Source organism: Cherax quadricarinatus, chromosome 73 (assembly GCF_038502225.1).
Source record: "Cherax quadricarinatus isolate ZL_2023a chromosome 73, ASM3850222v1, whole genome shotgun sequence".
Classification (NCBI taxonomy): domain Eukaryota; kingdom Metazoa; phylum Arthropoda; class Malacostraca; order Decapoda; family Parastacidae; genus Cherax; species Cherax quadricarinatus.
This window is the reverse complement of record NC_091364.1, coordinates 5366854-5380696: the sequence shown is the minus strand read 5'-3', so window position 1 is coordinate 5380696 and position 13843 is coordinate 5366854. Positions and strand designations below refer to the sequence as shown.

The 13843-nt window shown below is 41.7% G+C and overlaps 1 long non-coding RNA gene across 8 annotated transcripts in view; it reads right to left on the bottom strand.

The window, feature by feature from the left end:
- LOC128701143 (uncharacterized) overlaps nt 1–8553 on the bottom strand; it is a 30030-nt gene extending 21477 nt beyond the window's left edge. For 3 of the 8 annotated variants that reach the window (XR_008408869.2, XR_011394043.1, XR_011394042.1), the window contains exons 1-2: nt 8262–8549; nt 7534–7744 (exon numbers count right to left, since the gene is read on the bottom strand). This is a non-coding gene — a long non-coding RNA (uncharacterized lncRNA). Of the gene's footprint in view, nt 1–7533; nt 7745–8038; nt 8184–8261 lie in introns of all 8 variants that reach the window. The other 5 variants (XR_011394045.1, XR_011394044.1, XR_011394041.1 and 2 more) reach the window with 5 other exon arrangements.
- Between the last annotated feature and the right edge of the window lie 5290 nt (nt 8554–13843).

Here is a 13843-nt window from a genome sequence, read left to right as displayed (position 1 = left end):
ATGTACCCGAGTGTGTGTATACATGTACCCGAGTGTGTGTGTATATATGTACCCGAGTGTGTGTATATATGTACCCGAGTGTGTGTATATATGTACCCGAGTGTGTGTATATATGTACCAGAGTGTATATATGTACCCGAGTGTGTGTATATATGTACCCGAGTGTGTGTATATATGTACCCAAGTGTGTGTATATATGTACCCGAGTGTGTGTATATATGTACCCGAGTGTGTGTATATATGTACCCGAGTGTGTGTATACAAGTACCCGAGTGTGTGTATATATGTACCCGAGTGTGTGTATATATGTACCCGAGTGTATATATGTACCCGAGTGTGTGTATATATGTACCCGAGTGTGTGTATATATGTACCCAAGTGTGTGTATATATGTATCCAAGTGTGTGTATATATGTACCCGAGTGTGTGTATACAAGTACCCGGTGTGTATATATGTACCCGTGTGTATATATGTACCCGAGTGTATATATGTACCCGAGTGTGTGTATATATGTACCCGAGTGTGTGTATATATGTACCCGAGTGTGTGTATATATGTACCCGAGTGTGTGTATATATGTACCCGAGTGTGTGTATATATGTACCCGAGTGTATATATGTACCCGAGTGTGTGTATACATGTACCCGAGTGTGTATATGTATGTATTTGCCTTACTAGATGTCTCTCTTATATGGATGTTCAGCTGTGGACATATATTTTTAGGAGCATCTGTTATGCGGGTGTGATAACAGACAACAGAGAGGCAACAGAAGTAAACAAAACATTAACAGGATGACACTGAACATGGTACGAAACAAAGTGGAGAGAAATGAAAGATACAGAAAGGAACAATAGAAAAAACAAAATGGAAAAAACAGTAAAGATGGACAAAAACAGTATTAACAGAAAGTATAACTTTAAACAGGAATACACTAAACAGGCGAAAATTTAATAGCAACCCGGATAAATAAATTTTTTATATATGTATGTGATGTTGGTCTAGTTGCATTGTGTGTCAGTATTGTGTCAGTATTGTGTGTCAGTATTGTGTGTCAGTATTGTGTGTCAGTATTGTGTGTCAGTATTGTGTGTCAGTATTGTGCGTCAGTATTGTGTGTCAGTATTGTGTGTCAGTATTGTGTCAGTATTGTGCGTCAGTATTGTGCCAGTATTGTGCCAGTATTGTGCGTCAGTATTGTGTGTCAGTATTGTGTCAGTATTGTGCGTCAGTATTGTGTGTCAGTATTGTGCGTCAGTATTGTGTGTCAGTATTGTGTGTCAGTATTGTGCGTCAGTATTGTGCGTCAGTATTGTGTGTCAGTATTGTGCGTCAGTATTGTGTGTCAGTATTGTGTGTCAGTATTGTGCGTCAGTATTGTGTGTCAGTATTGTGCGTCAGTATTGTGTGTCAGTATTGTGTGTCAGTATTGTGCGTCAGTATTGTGTGTCAGTATTGTGCGTCAGTATTGTGTGTCAGTATTGTGTGTCAGTATTGTGTGTCAGTATTGTGTGTCAGTATTGTGTGTCAGTATTGTGTGTCAGTATTGTGCGTCAGTATTGTGTGTCAGTATTGTGTGTCAGTATTGTGTGTCAGTATTGTGTGTCAGTATTGTGTGTCAGTATTGTGTGTCAGTATTGTGTGTCAGTATTGTGTGTCAGTATTGTGTGTCAGTATTGTGTGTCAGTATTGTGTGTCAGTATTGTGTGTCAGTATTGTGTCAGTATTGTGTGTCAGTATTGTGTGTCAGTATTGTGTGTCAGTATTGTGTGTCAGTATTGTGTGTCAGTATTGTGTGTCAGTATTGTGTGTCAGTATTGTGTGTCAGTATTGTGTGTCAGTATTGTGCGTCAGTATTGTGCGTCAGTATTGTGCGTCAGTATTGTGTGTCAGTATTGTGTGTCAGTATTGTGCGTCAGTATTGTGCGTCAGTATTGTGTGTCAGTATTGTGTGTCAGTATTGTGTGTCAGTATTGTGTGTCAGTATTGTGTGTCAGTATTGTGCGTCAGTATTGTGTGTCAGTATTGTGTGTCAGTATTGTGTGTCAGTATTGTGTGTCAGTATTGTGTGTCAGTATTGTGTGTCAGTATTGTGTGTCAGTATTGTGTGTCAGTATTGTGTGTCAGTATTGTGTCAGTATTGTGTCAGTATTGTGTGTCAGTATTGTGTCAGTATTGTGTGTCAGTATTGTGTGTCAGTATTGTGTGTCAGTATTGTGTGTCAGTATTGTGCGTCAGTATTGTGTGTCAGTATTGTGCGTCAGTATTGTGCGTCAGTATTGTGCGTCAGTATTGTGTGTCAGTATTGTGTGTCAGTATTGTGTCAGTATTGTGTGTCAGTATTGTGTGTCAGTATTGTGCGTCAGTATTGTGCGTCAGTATTGTGCGTCAGTATTGTGTGTCAGTATTGTGTGTCAGTATTGTGCGTCAGTATTGTGCGTCAGTATTGTGTGTCAGTATTGTGCGTCAGTATTGTGTGTCAGTATTGTGCGTCAGTATTGTGTGTCAGTATTGTGCGTCAGTATTGTGTGTCAGTATTGTGTCAGTATTGTGTGTCAGTATTGTGTGTCAGTATTGTGTGTCAGTATTGTGTGTCAGTATTGTGCGTCAGTATTGTGTGTCAGTATTGTGTGTCAGTATTGTGCGTCAGTATTGTGCGTCAGTATTGTGTGTCAGTATTGTGCGTCAGTATTGTGTGTCAGTATTGTGCGTCAGTATTGTGTGTCAGTATTGTGTGTCAGTATTGTGCGTCAGTATTGTGCGTCAGTATTGTGTGTCAGTATTGTGTGTCAGTATTGTGCGTCAGTATTGTGCGTCAGTATTGTGCGTCAGTATTGTGTGTCAGTATTGTGTGTCAGTATTGTGTGTCAGTATTGTGTGTCAGTATTGTGCGTCAGTATTGTGCGTCAGTATTGTGTGTCAGTATTGTGTGTCAGTATTGTGTGTCAGTATTGTGCGTCAGTATTGTGTGTCAGTATTGTGCGTCAGTATTGTGCGTCAGTATTGTGTCAGTATTGTGCGTCAGTATTGTGCGTCAGTATTGTGCGTCAGTATTGTGCGTCAGTATTGTGCGTCAGTATTGTGCGTCAGTATTGTGTGTCAGTATTGTGTGTCAGTATTGTGCGTCAGTATTGTGTATCAGTATTGTGTATCAGTATTGTGTGTCAGTATTGTGTGTCAGTATTGTGTGTCAGTATTGTGTATCAGTATTGTGTGTCAGTATTGTGCGTCAGTATTGTGCGTCAGTATTGTGTGTCAGTATTGTGCGTCAGTATTGTGCGTCAGTATTGTGTGTCAGTATTGTGTGTCAGTATTGTGTGTCAGTATTGTGTGTCAGTATTGTGTATCAGTATTGTGTATCAGTATTGTGTGTCAGTATTGTGTGTCAGTATTGTGTGTCAGTATTGTGTGTCAGTATTGTGCGTCAGTATTGTGCGTCAGTATTGTGTGTCAGTATTGTGTGTCAGTATTGTGTGTCAGTATTGTGTGTCAGTATTGTGTGTCAGTATTGTGTGTCAGTATTGTGTGTCAGTATTGTGTGTCAGTATTGTGCGTCAGTATTGTGTGTCAGTATTGTGTGTCAGTATTGTGTGTCAGTATTGTGTGTCAGTATTGTGTGTCAGTATTGTGTGTCAGTATTGTGTGTCAGTATTGTGTGTCAGTATTGTGCGTCAGTATTGTGTATCAGTATTGTGTATCAGTATTGTGTGTCAGTATTGTGTGTCAGTATTGTGTATCAGTATTGTGTTTCAGTATTGTGCGTCAGTATTGTGCGTCAGTATTGTGTGTCAGTATTGTGTGTCAGTATTGTGTGTCAGTATTGTGTGTCAGTATTGTGTGTCAGTATTGTGTGTCAGTATTGTGTGTCAGTATTGTGTGTCAGTATTGTGTGTCAGTATTGTGCGTCAGTATTGTGTGTCAGTATTGTGTGTCAGTATTGTGCGTCAGTATTGTGCGTCAGTATTGTGCGTCAGTATTGTGTGTCAGTATTGTGTGTCAGTATTGTGTGTCAGTATTGTGTGTCAGTATTGTGTGTCAGTATTGTGTGTCAGTATTGTGTGTCAGTATTGTGCGTCAGTATTGTGCGTCAGTATTGTGTGTCAGTATTGTGTGTCAGTATTGTGTGTCAGTATTGTGTGTCAGTATTGTGTGTCAGTATTGTGTGTCAGTATTGTGTGTCAGTATTGTGCGTCAGTATTGTGTGTCAGTATTGTGCGTCAGTATTGTGTGTCAGTATTGTGTGTCAGTATTGTGTGTCAGTATTGTGTGTCAGTATTGTGTGTCAGTATTGTGTGTCAGTATTGTGTGTCGGTATTGTGTGTCAGTATTGTGTGTCAGTATTGTGCGTCAGTATTGTGTATCAGTATTGTGTGTCAGTATTGTGTGTCAGTATTGTGTGTCAGTATTGTGTGTCAGTATTGTGTGTCAGTATTGTGTGTCAGTATTGTGTGTCAGTATTGTGTGTCAGTATTGTGCGTCAGTATTGTGTATCAGTATTGTGTGTCAGTATTGTGTATCAGTATTGTGTGTCAGTATTGTGTGTCAGTATTGTGTGTCAGTATTGTGTGTCAGTATTGTGTATCAGTATTGTGTGTCAGTATTGTGTATCAGTATTGTGTGTCAGTATTGTGTGTCAGTATTGTGTATCAGTATTGTGTGTCAGTATTGTGTATCAGTATTGTGTGTCAGTATTGTGTGTCAGTATTGTGTATCAGTATGGAAATGCAATATTGTTTATTATACAGTACTGTATAAGAGTACTGTACAAATGTACTGTATAAGAGAATTTTAATACACAAGAGAGAGAGAGAGAATATTGCCACTGGTCAAAATTTTCCTGACATGAGAAGTGTTTGTGCCGGGTGGTCACATCAAACAATAAAATCAACAAGAACAGAAATTTTATCCGAGTATGTTAGGTGTGTGACCGAGTCTCAATATAACTCTCCACGACCCCCCCCCCCCCCTTCATTCCTCAATATATCCTAAAACAAGTCAAATAATGCAACTGCAATACAGTCCAGGCCAGAGTAGTAATATTTGTAAAAAAGTCTATTACAAGTCCAAAATAAAAGTCTTAAGAATAATTAAATTTTATTAAACATTTCCCCCCCCCTCAAAAAAAAAGATAAGATAGAGATCAATATAATATAATACCGACATGACGGAAAATAAACAAAAGCAATATAATGTGATTATTTACAACGTTTCGCCCACACAGAGGCCTTTATCAAGCCACAGATTTGTTTGTGAATTGATAAAGGCCACTTTGTGGGTGAAACGTCGTCAATAAAGAGTCGCATTATGCCGCATTTGTATATTTTCGCAAAGATATGAACCAGGTCACCGAGAACAATGAGCCAGGTCACTGAGAACAATGAGCCAGGTCACTGAGAACAAAGATATGAACCAGGTCACTGAGAACAAAGATATGAACCAGGTCACTGAGAACAATGAGCCAGGTCACTGAGAACAATGAGCCAGGTCACTGAGAACAATGAGCCAGGTCACTGAGAACAATGAGCCAGGTCACTGAGAACAAAGATATGAACCAGGTCACTGAGAACAAAGATATGAACCAGGTCACTGAGAACAATGAGCCAGGTCACTGAGAACAATGAGCCAGGTCACTGAGAACAAAGATATGAACCAGGTCACTGAGAACAAAGATATGAACCAGGTCACTGAGAACAAAGATATGAGCCAGGTCACTGAGAACAAAGATATGAACCAGGTCACTGAGAACAAAGATATGAACCAGGTCACTGAGAACAAAGATATGAACCAGGTCACTGAGAACAAAGATATGAGCCAGGTCACTGAGAACAAAGATATGAACCAGGTCACTGAGAACAAAGATATGAACCAGGTCACTGAGAACAAAGATATGAACCAGGTCACTGAGAACAAAGATATGAACCAGGTCACTGAGAACAAAGATATGAACCAGGTCACCGAGAACAAAGATATGAACCAGGTCACTGAGAACAAAGATATGAACCAGGTCACTGAGAACAAAGATATGAACCAGGACACTGAGAACAAAGATATGAACCAGGTCACTGAGAACAAAGATATGAACCAGGTCACTGAGAACAAAGATATGAACCAGGTCACTGAGAACAAAGATATGAACCAGGACACTGAGAACAAAGATATGAACCAGGTCACTGAGAACAAAGATATGAACCAGGTCACTGAGAACAAAGATATGAGCCAGGTCACTGAGAACAAAGATATGAACCAGGTCACTGAGAACAAAGATATGAGCCAGGTCACTGAGAACAAAGATATGAACCAGGTCACTGAGAACAAAGATATGAACCAGGTCACTGAGAACAAAGATATGAACCAGGTCACTGAGAACAAAGATATGAACCAGGTCACTGAGAACAAAGATATGAACCAGGTCACTGAGAACAAAGATATGAACCAGGTCACTGAGAACAAAGATATGAACCAGGTCACTGAGAACAAAGATATGAACCAGGTCACTGAGAACAAAGATATGAACCAGGACACTGAGAACAAAGATATGAACCAGGTCACTGAGAACAAAGATATGAACCAGGACACTGAGAACAAAGATATGAACCAGGTCACTGAGAACAAAGATATGAACCAGGTCACTGAGAACAAAGATATGAACCAGGACACTGAGAACAAAGATATGAACCAGGTCACTGAGAACAAAGATATGAACCAGGTCACTGAGAACAAAGATATGAACCAGGTCACTGAGAACAAAGATATGAACCAGGTCACTGATAACAAAGATATGAGCCAGGTCACCGAGAACAATTGTCCTCAAAGATTTATTAAATTATACCATGAGTTAAGATAAGATCCTGGACTTCACCTTAAGAAACAGACAAAGCAAATGTGATAGTAGTTATGGATAAGGTAGATTATAGTGGTAAAATGAACAAGTTAGAAGACAGGGAACTTAGGTGCCTCTGAAGTAACTTCTCACACCCAGCAGATGTGATGCCAGCCAGTGGCTTCATCAGTCCTTTACCTGGAGTTTCCCTGGAGATGGTTTCGGGGGTCAACGCCCCCGCGGCTCGGTTGGAGACCAGGCCTCATGGTGGATCAGGGTCTGATCAACCAGGCGGTTACTGCTGGCCGCACGCAAACTGATGTACGAGGTAATCCGTCCCTCAGCCTGGAGTCGATGTGTTTCCACAATGAAGCTTCCCAAATGTTGTTAGAGTGTCCAATTATTAAATTTGTAGGTTTTCTAAATTATTTACATCAATATATACACTGTCGAGAATGATAAAGTAGATACATGTGCAACATTAGCGTATCTTTAATGAGGAAACGTTTCGCCACACAGTGGCTTCATCAGTCCATACAAAGGAGATTATTATAATCAAAAAGAAGCGCTAAGCCACAAGGACTATACCGCCATACAAAGGAGAATGGCGGAGAACAGGGGGAGTCTGAGGTAATCCGTCCCTCAGCCTTAAGTCGATATGTTCAGTCCATCAATCTAGACATCACTGTCGAGAATACAAAATATTTTTCTTACCACGATGTGATGGTGTCTCTGGGATGGTGATTGTTGATGTTCTCACAACCATGAGAGTGAAGGCTGTACATTGATCTACTGTTGCAAGATATATGGAAGACTTGATGGGCTTGTAGTTACTTAAGTCCCCAGAGACTTCACTGAGTATTTTCCCCAGAGTTCGGCAACTGCTGTACACAAGTGTCTGTAGCAGAGCAGAACACAGCTGCGACTGTTGAAGAAACAATAGGTCACTACATGATCAAACTTATATCAATGAAGGTGAATGAAAAAAAGGCTAACGTCTTTTATATTCATTACTATTAACAATAAAGACCAGTACTAAGCCGTCAAGGACCCCAATGAAAATAAGTCACTCTGACTTTTTTTGGGTTATCCTAGGTAATCTACACAAATGCTGCTTTGTATGATAATCTATGTAACTGTATTTATGTGTACTTGTACATAAATAAAAACTTCAAAACAAAAATCCCAGAATCAAAGAACAAATTCATCGCTAGTTCACCTTAATTAGTAGTAACAGTAGCAGTTGTGACGTTTACTAAGCAATTTGACCGAGTTACCCTCCACAGGATGCATAATAAACTAGCCACTTCAGTGACAAAAATCTAAAAAGTCTTTGACAGCGTAAATCACTTAGCTTTCACAACCTTCAAAAAATATACAACACAATAAAATTTATGGGTATAATTAACAAATAATAAAAACGACGAACAGAGACACTCAACACAAAAAAATAGCTTAATGTATGAGAACAGCTGTGGGAGCAGCAGCCATCCTGATGCAAGACGGATACCAGGCAGCGCTAATGTTGTAATAATGTTGGTGGAATTACCCACAGTATGTTAGGTAAAAAGACACAAGTGCGGCTAATGTGACATGACATTTTATTGCGGCAACATTTCGCTCTCCAGGAATTTTGTCAAGCTGCTACATAACGGCTTGTCAAAGCTTCTGGTGAGTGAAACGTTGCCACAATAAACTGTCACATCAGCTGCACTTGTGTCCTTTTACCTAACACAGTGCTAATGCTAACAGGATGTGACACTGTAACCAGTACCAGAGACGCCAACAAATAACTACAATTATAACTAACAGATGGTGCTATCAAGCGTTACTCTGGTTCAGCCAGTCTCTCTTTCACAGCTGTTACACATCTGAACTCTGCAAGAAAACTTAAGAACAATTTTTATATGATTTTCTCCCCTCACAGTCATAAACTTAGAATACTACATTATAGGAAAGTGCTAAACCCATTTATGTAGCACCAAGTGATTGGGAGGTAATTAAGTTTGAACTTAGGAAGAGGGAGGAATTTCTTAAGCCTTGAGATCAGAATCCCTTCGCCGGTATTAAGGCACCTCTAGTGAAGCAATGTCAGGCAATACTGTGTTTGTCCAGTAGAGTTATTAAATAAGTCTTTAATAGTAGTATGAGGTTTTGTTGGGATTTTTAACCAGGATACAGAAAGTTAGCCTCTCAGGATAACCCAGTAAGGTCAGTGCGTCATTAGGGACTGTCTTATTTCCAGAGACAGTCATAAGGAGGGGGGGGGCAGATGGCCCTTGATGAAGTTCTCTGAGTGGGCGAAACATCGTCAACAAAGAGGGAGGGAGACAGATTGCCCTTGAAGAAGTTCTTGGAGTGGGCGAAACATCGTCAACAAAGTTTACCTGGAGTTTACCTGGAGAGAGTTCCGGGGGTCAACGCCCCCGCGGCCCGGTCTGAGACCAGGCCTCCTGGTGGATCAGAGCCTGATCAACCAGGCTGTTGCTGCTGGCTGCACGCAAACCAACATACGAGCCACAGCCCGGCTGATCCGGAACTGACTTTAGGTGCTTGTCCAGTGCCAGCTTGAAGACTGCCAGGGGTCTGTTGGTAATCCCCCTTATGTGTGCTGGGAGGCAGTTGAACAGTCTCGGGCCCCTGACACTTATTGTATGGTCTCTTAACGTGCTAGTGACACCCCTGCTTTTCATTGGGGGGATGGTGCATCGTCTGCCAAGTCTTTTGCTTTCGTAGTGGGTGATTTTCGTGTGCAAGTTCGGTACTAGTCCCTCTAGGATTTTCCAGGTGTATATAATCATGTATCTCTCCCTCCTGCGTTCCAGGGAATACAGGTTTAGGAACCTCAAGCGCTCCCAATAATTGAGGTGTTTTATCTCCGTTATGCGCGCCGTGAAAGTTCTCTGTACATTTTCTAGGTCGGCAATTTCACCTGCCTTGAAAGGTGCTGTTAGTGTGCAGCAATATTCCAGCCTAGATAGAACAAGTGACCTGAAGAGTGTCATCATGGGCTTGGCCTCCCTAGTTTTGAAGGTTCTCATTATCCATCCTGTCATTTTTCTAGCAGATGCGATTGATACAATGTTATGGTCCTTGAAGGTGAGATCCTCCGACATGATCACTCCCAGGTCTTTGACGTTGGTGTTTCGCTCTATTTTGTGGCCAGAATTTGTTTTGTACTCTGATGAAGATTTAATTTCCTCATGTTTACCATATCTGAGTAATTGAAATTTCTCATCGTTGAACTTCATATTGTTTTCTGCAGCCCACTGAAAGATTTGGTTGATGTCTGCCTGGAGCTTTGCAGTGTCTGCAATGGAAGACACTGTCATGCAGATTCGGGTGTCATCTGCAAAGGAAGACACGGTGCTGTGGCTGACATCCTTGTCTATGTCGGATATAAGGATGAGGAACAAGATGGGAGCGAGTACTGTCCCTTGTGGAACAGAGCTTTTCACCGTAGCTGCCTCGGACTTTACTCTGTTGACGACTACTCTCTGTGTTCTGTTAGTGAGGAAATTATAGATCCATCGACCGACTTTTCCTGTTATTCCTTTAGCACGCATTTTGTGCGCTATTACGCCATGGTCACACTTGTCGAAGGCTTTTGCAAAGTCTGTATATATTACATCTGCATTCTTTTTGTCTTCTAGTGCATTTAGGACCTTGTCGTAGTGGTCCAATAGTTGAGACAGACAGGAGCGACCTGTTCTAAACCCATGTTGCCCTGGGTTGTGTAACTGATGGGTTTCTAGATGCGTGGTGATCTTGCTTCTTAGGACCCTTTCAAAGATTTTTATGATATGGGATGTTAGTGCTATTGGTCTGTAGTTCTTTGCTGTTGCTTTACTGCCCCCTTTGTGGAGTGGGGCTATGTCTGTTGTTTTTAGTAACTGTGGGACGACCCCCGTGTCCATGCTCCCTCTCCATAGGATGGAAAAGGCTCGTGATAGGGGCTTCTTGCAGTTCTTGATGAACACAGAGTTCCATGAGTCTGGCCCTGGGGCAGAGTGCATGGGCATGTCATTTATCGCCTGTTCGAAGTCATTTGGCGTCAGGATAACATCGGATAGGCTTGTGTTAATCAAATTTTGTGGCTCTCTCATAAAAAATTCATTTTGATCTTCGACTCTCAGTCTGGTTAGCGGCTTGCTAAAAACTGAGTCATATTGGGACTTGAGTAGCTCACTCATTTCCTTGTTGTCATCTGTGTAGGACCCATCTTGTTTAAGTAGGGGCCCAATACTGGGCGTTGTTCTCGATTTTGATTTGGCATAGGAGAAGAAATACTTTGGGTTTCTTTCGATTTCATTTATGGCTTTTAGTTCTTCCCGCGATTCCTGACTCCTAAAGGATTCTTTTAGCTTAAGTTCGATGCTTGCTATTTCTCTGACCAGTGTCTCCCTACGCATTTCAGATATATTGACCTCTTTTAGCCGCTCTGTTATTCTTTTCCGTCGCCTGTAAAGGGAGCGCCTGTCTCTTTCTGTTTTACATCTACTCCTCCTTTTTCTTAGAGGAATAAGCCTTGTGCATACATCGAGTGCTACCGAGTTAATCTGTTCTAGGCATAAGTTGGGGTCTGTGTTGCTTAGTATATCTTCCCAGCTTATATCGGTTAGGACTTGGTTTACTTGGTCCCACTTTATGTTTTTGTTATTGAAGTTGAATTTGGGGAATGCTCCCTCGTGACTAATCTCATTATGTCGGTCTGGGGCTCCGCGCATACATGACTGAACCTCAATTATGTTGTGATCTGAGTATATTGTTTTTGATATGGTGATATTTCTTATCAGATCATCATTGTTAGTGAAGATGAGGTCTAGTGTATTCTCCAGTCTAGTAGGCTCCATTATTTGCTGGTTTAAATTGAATTTTGTGCAGAGATTTAAAAGCTCGCGTGAGTGTGAGTTTTCATCAGAGCTGCCTCCTGGTGTTATTACTGCAACAATATTATTTGCTATATTCCTCCATTTTAGGTGCCTTAAGTTGAAATCCCCCAGGAGCAAGATGTTGGGTGCAGGAGCTGGAAGGTTTTCCAGACAGTGGTCAATTTTTAACAGCTGTTCCTGGAATTGCTGGGATGTTGCATCCGGAGGCTTGTAGACTATCACAATGACTAGGTTTTGGTTCTCGACCTTTACTGCTAAAACTTCCACTACATCATTTGAGGCATTTAGCAGTTCTGTGCAAACAAGTGACTCTGCAATGTACAGGCCAACCCCCCCCTTTTGCCTGTTCACTCTGTCACATCTGTATAGGTTGTAACCTGGGATCCATATTTCGTTGTCCAAGTGATCCTTTATGTGGGTCTCAGTGAAAGCCGCGAACATTGCCTTTGCCTCTGCAAACAGTCCACGGATGAAAGGTATTTTGTTGTTTGTTGCTGGCTTTAGACCCTGTATATTTGCAAAGAAGAATGTTATCGGACTGGTGGTATTGTTGGTACTGGGGGGGGCTGGGGAGGCTCAGTATGACTGCACAAGCTTTTCTTAGTAGAGGATAGGTCTAAATCCTTGGACCCAGAGCCCTTTACCAGCATCAAGGAACCTCCCTTGAAGGGGAACATCCCTCAAATATGAATTAGTTTCAACATTCGAGTTAAAGTAGACGGCACACAACTGAGAAGACCCGGGTTCGATTCCCGGCTAAAGCAAGAAATATGCATGTCTTCTTACACCTGTTGCACCTGTTCACTTAGCAGTAAATAGGTACCTGGGCGTTAGTCGAGTGTTCTGGGTCGCATCCTGGGAAATGGAAAAAAAAAGTTGAAATGGAAATAACAGTGATGGAGGAACCTAAGGAGCAGTGTGCTTCTCTCCTAACTGCAAATAGGTAACACTTAATATTTATCCTCTCTCTCCCTTTCTCTCTCTCTCTCTCTCTCTCTCTCTCTCTCTCTCTCTCTCTCTCTCTCTCTCTCTCTCTCTCTCTCTCTCTCTCTCTCTCTCTCTCTCTCTCAGGATTTCATTTCAGTATTTTTTTTAGAAGTCACATAAATTCAAGAAAGTTGTCACGAAATTGGGTATAACTCACCAGAAAACTTTAAGAAGCACTAGAAAGTTCCGGGAAGAAGCAGGAAGCACCAAGAAACCACTGAAAAACACTAGGAAGCACCAAGAAACATTAGAAAGCACAAAGAGGCATTAAGTAGCACTAAGAAGCACTAGGTAGCACCAAGGAGCACTAGGTAGCACCAAGGAGCACTAGGTAGCACCAAGGAGCACTAGGTAGCACCAAGGAGCACTAGGTAGCACCAAGGAGCACTAGGTAGCACCAAGGAGCACTAGGTAGGACTAAGAAGCACCTGGAAACACCATGAAGCACTAGGAAGGACAAGCAAGCACTAGGAAACAATAGGAAGCACTAGGAAGCGCCAGGGAGCTGGGTGAGGCTAAGGTTATAATGGACAATTGCATGGATAACTAACTTTGTTAGTTCCCGCTGCTAGGGCTGCCACTTCCCATTTTCTCTCTCGAAGAAAACGAGGTCATTCAGGAGTGACTTATTCTTGCTTAAATCTGATTTTTTTTCCATTTAATTGAGCTTGGAATTGGTGTGTGTGTGTACACACCTAGTTGTGGTTGCAGGGGTCGATTTACAGATCCTGGCCCCGCCTCTTCACTGGTCGCTACTAGATCACTTTTCCTGCTCCATGAGCTTTATCATGCCTCTTCTTAAAGTTATGATGTATAGATCCTGCCTCCATTACATCACTTCCCAAACTATTCCACTTCCTGACAACTCTGTGACTGAAGAAGTGCTTCCTAGCACCCCTGTGATTCATCTGAGTCTTCGACTTCCAAGTGTGACCCCTTGTTGCTGTGTCTCATTTCTGGAACATCCTGTCTCAGACCACCTTGCCGATTCCTCTCAGTATTTTATATGTCGTTATCATATCCCCCCCCTATCTCTCCTGTCCTCCAGTGTCGTCATGTCGACTTCTCTTAACCTCTCCTCGTAAGACATACACCTTAGCTCCCGGACTAGTCTTGCTGCAAACCTCTGCACTTTCTCTAATTTT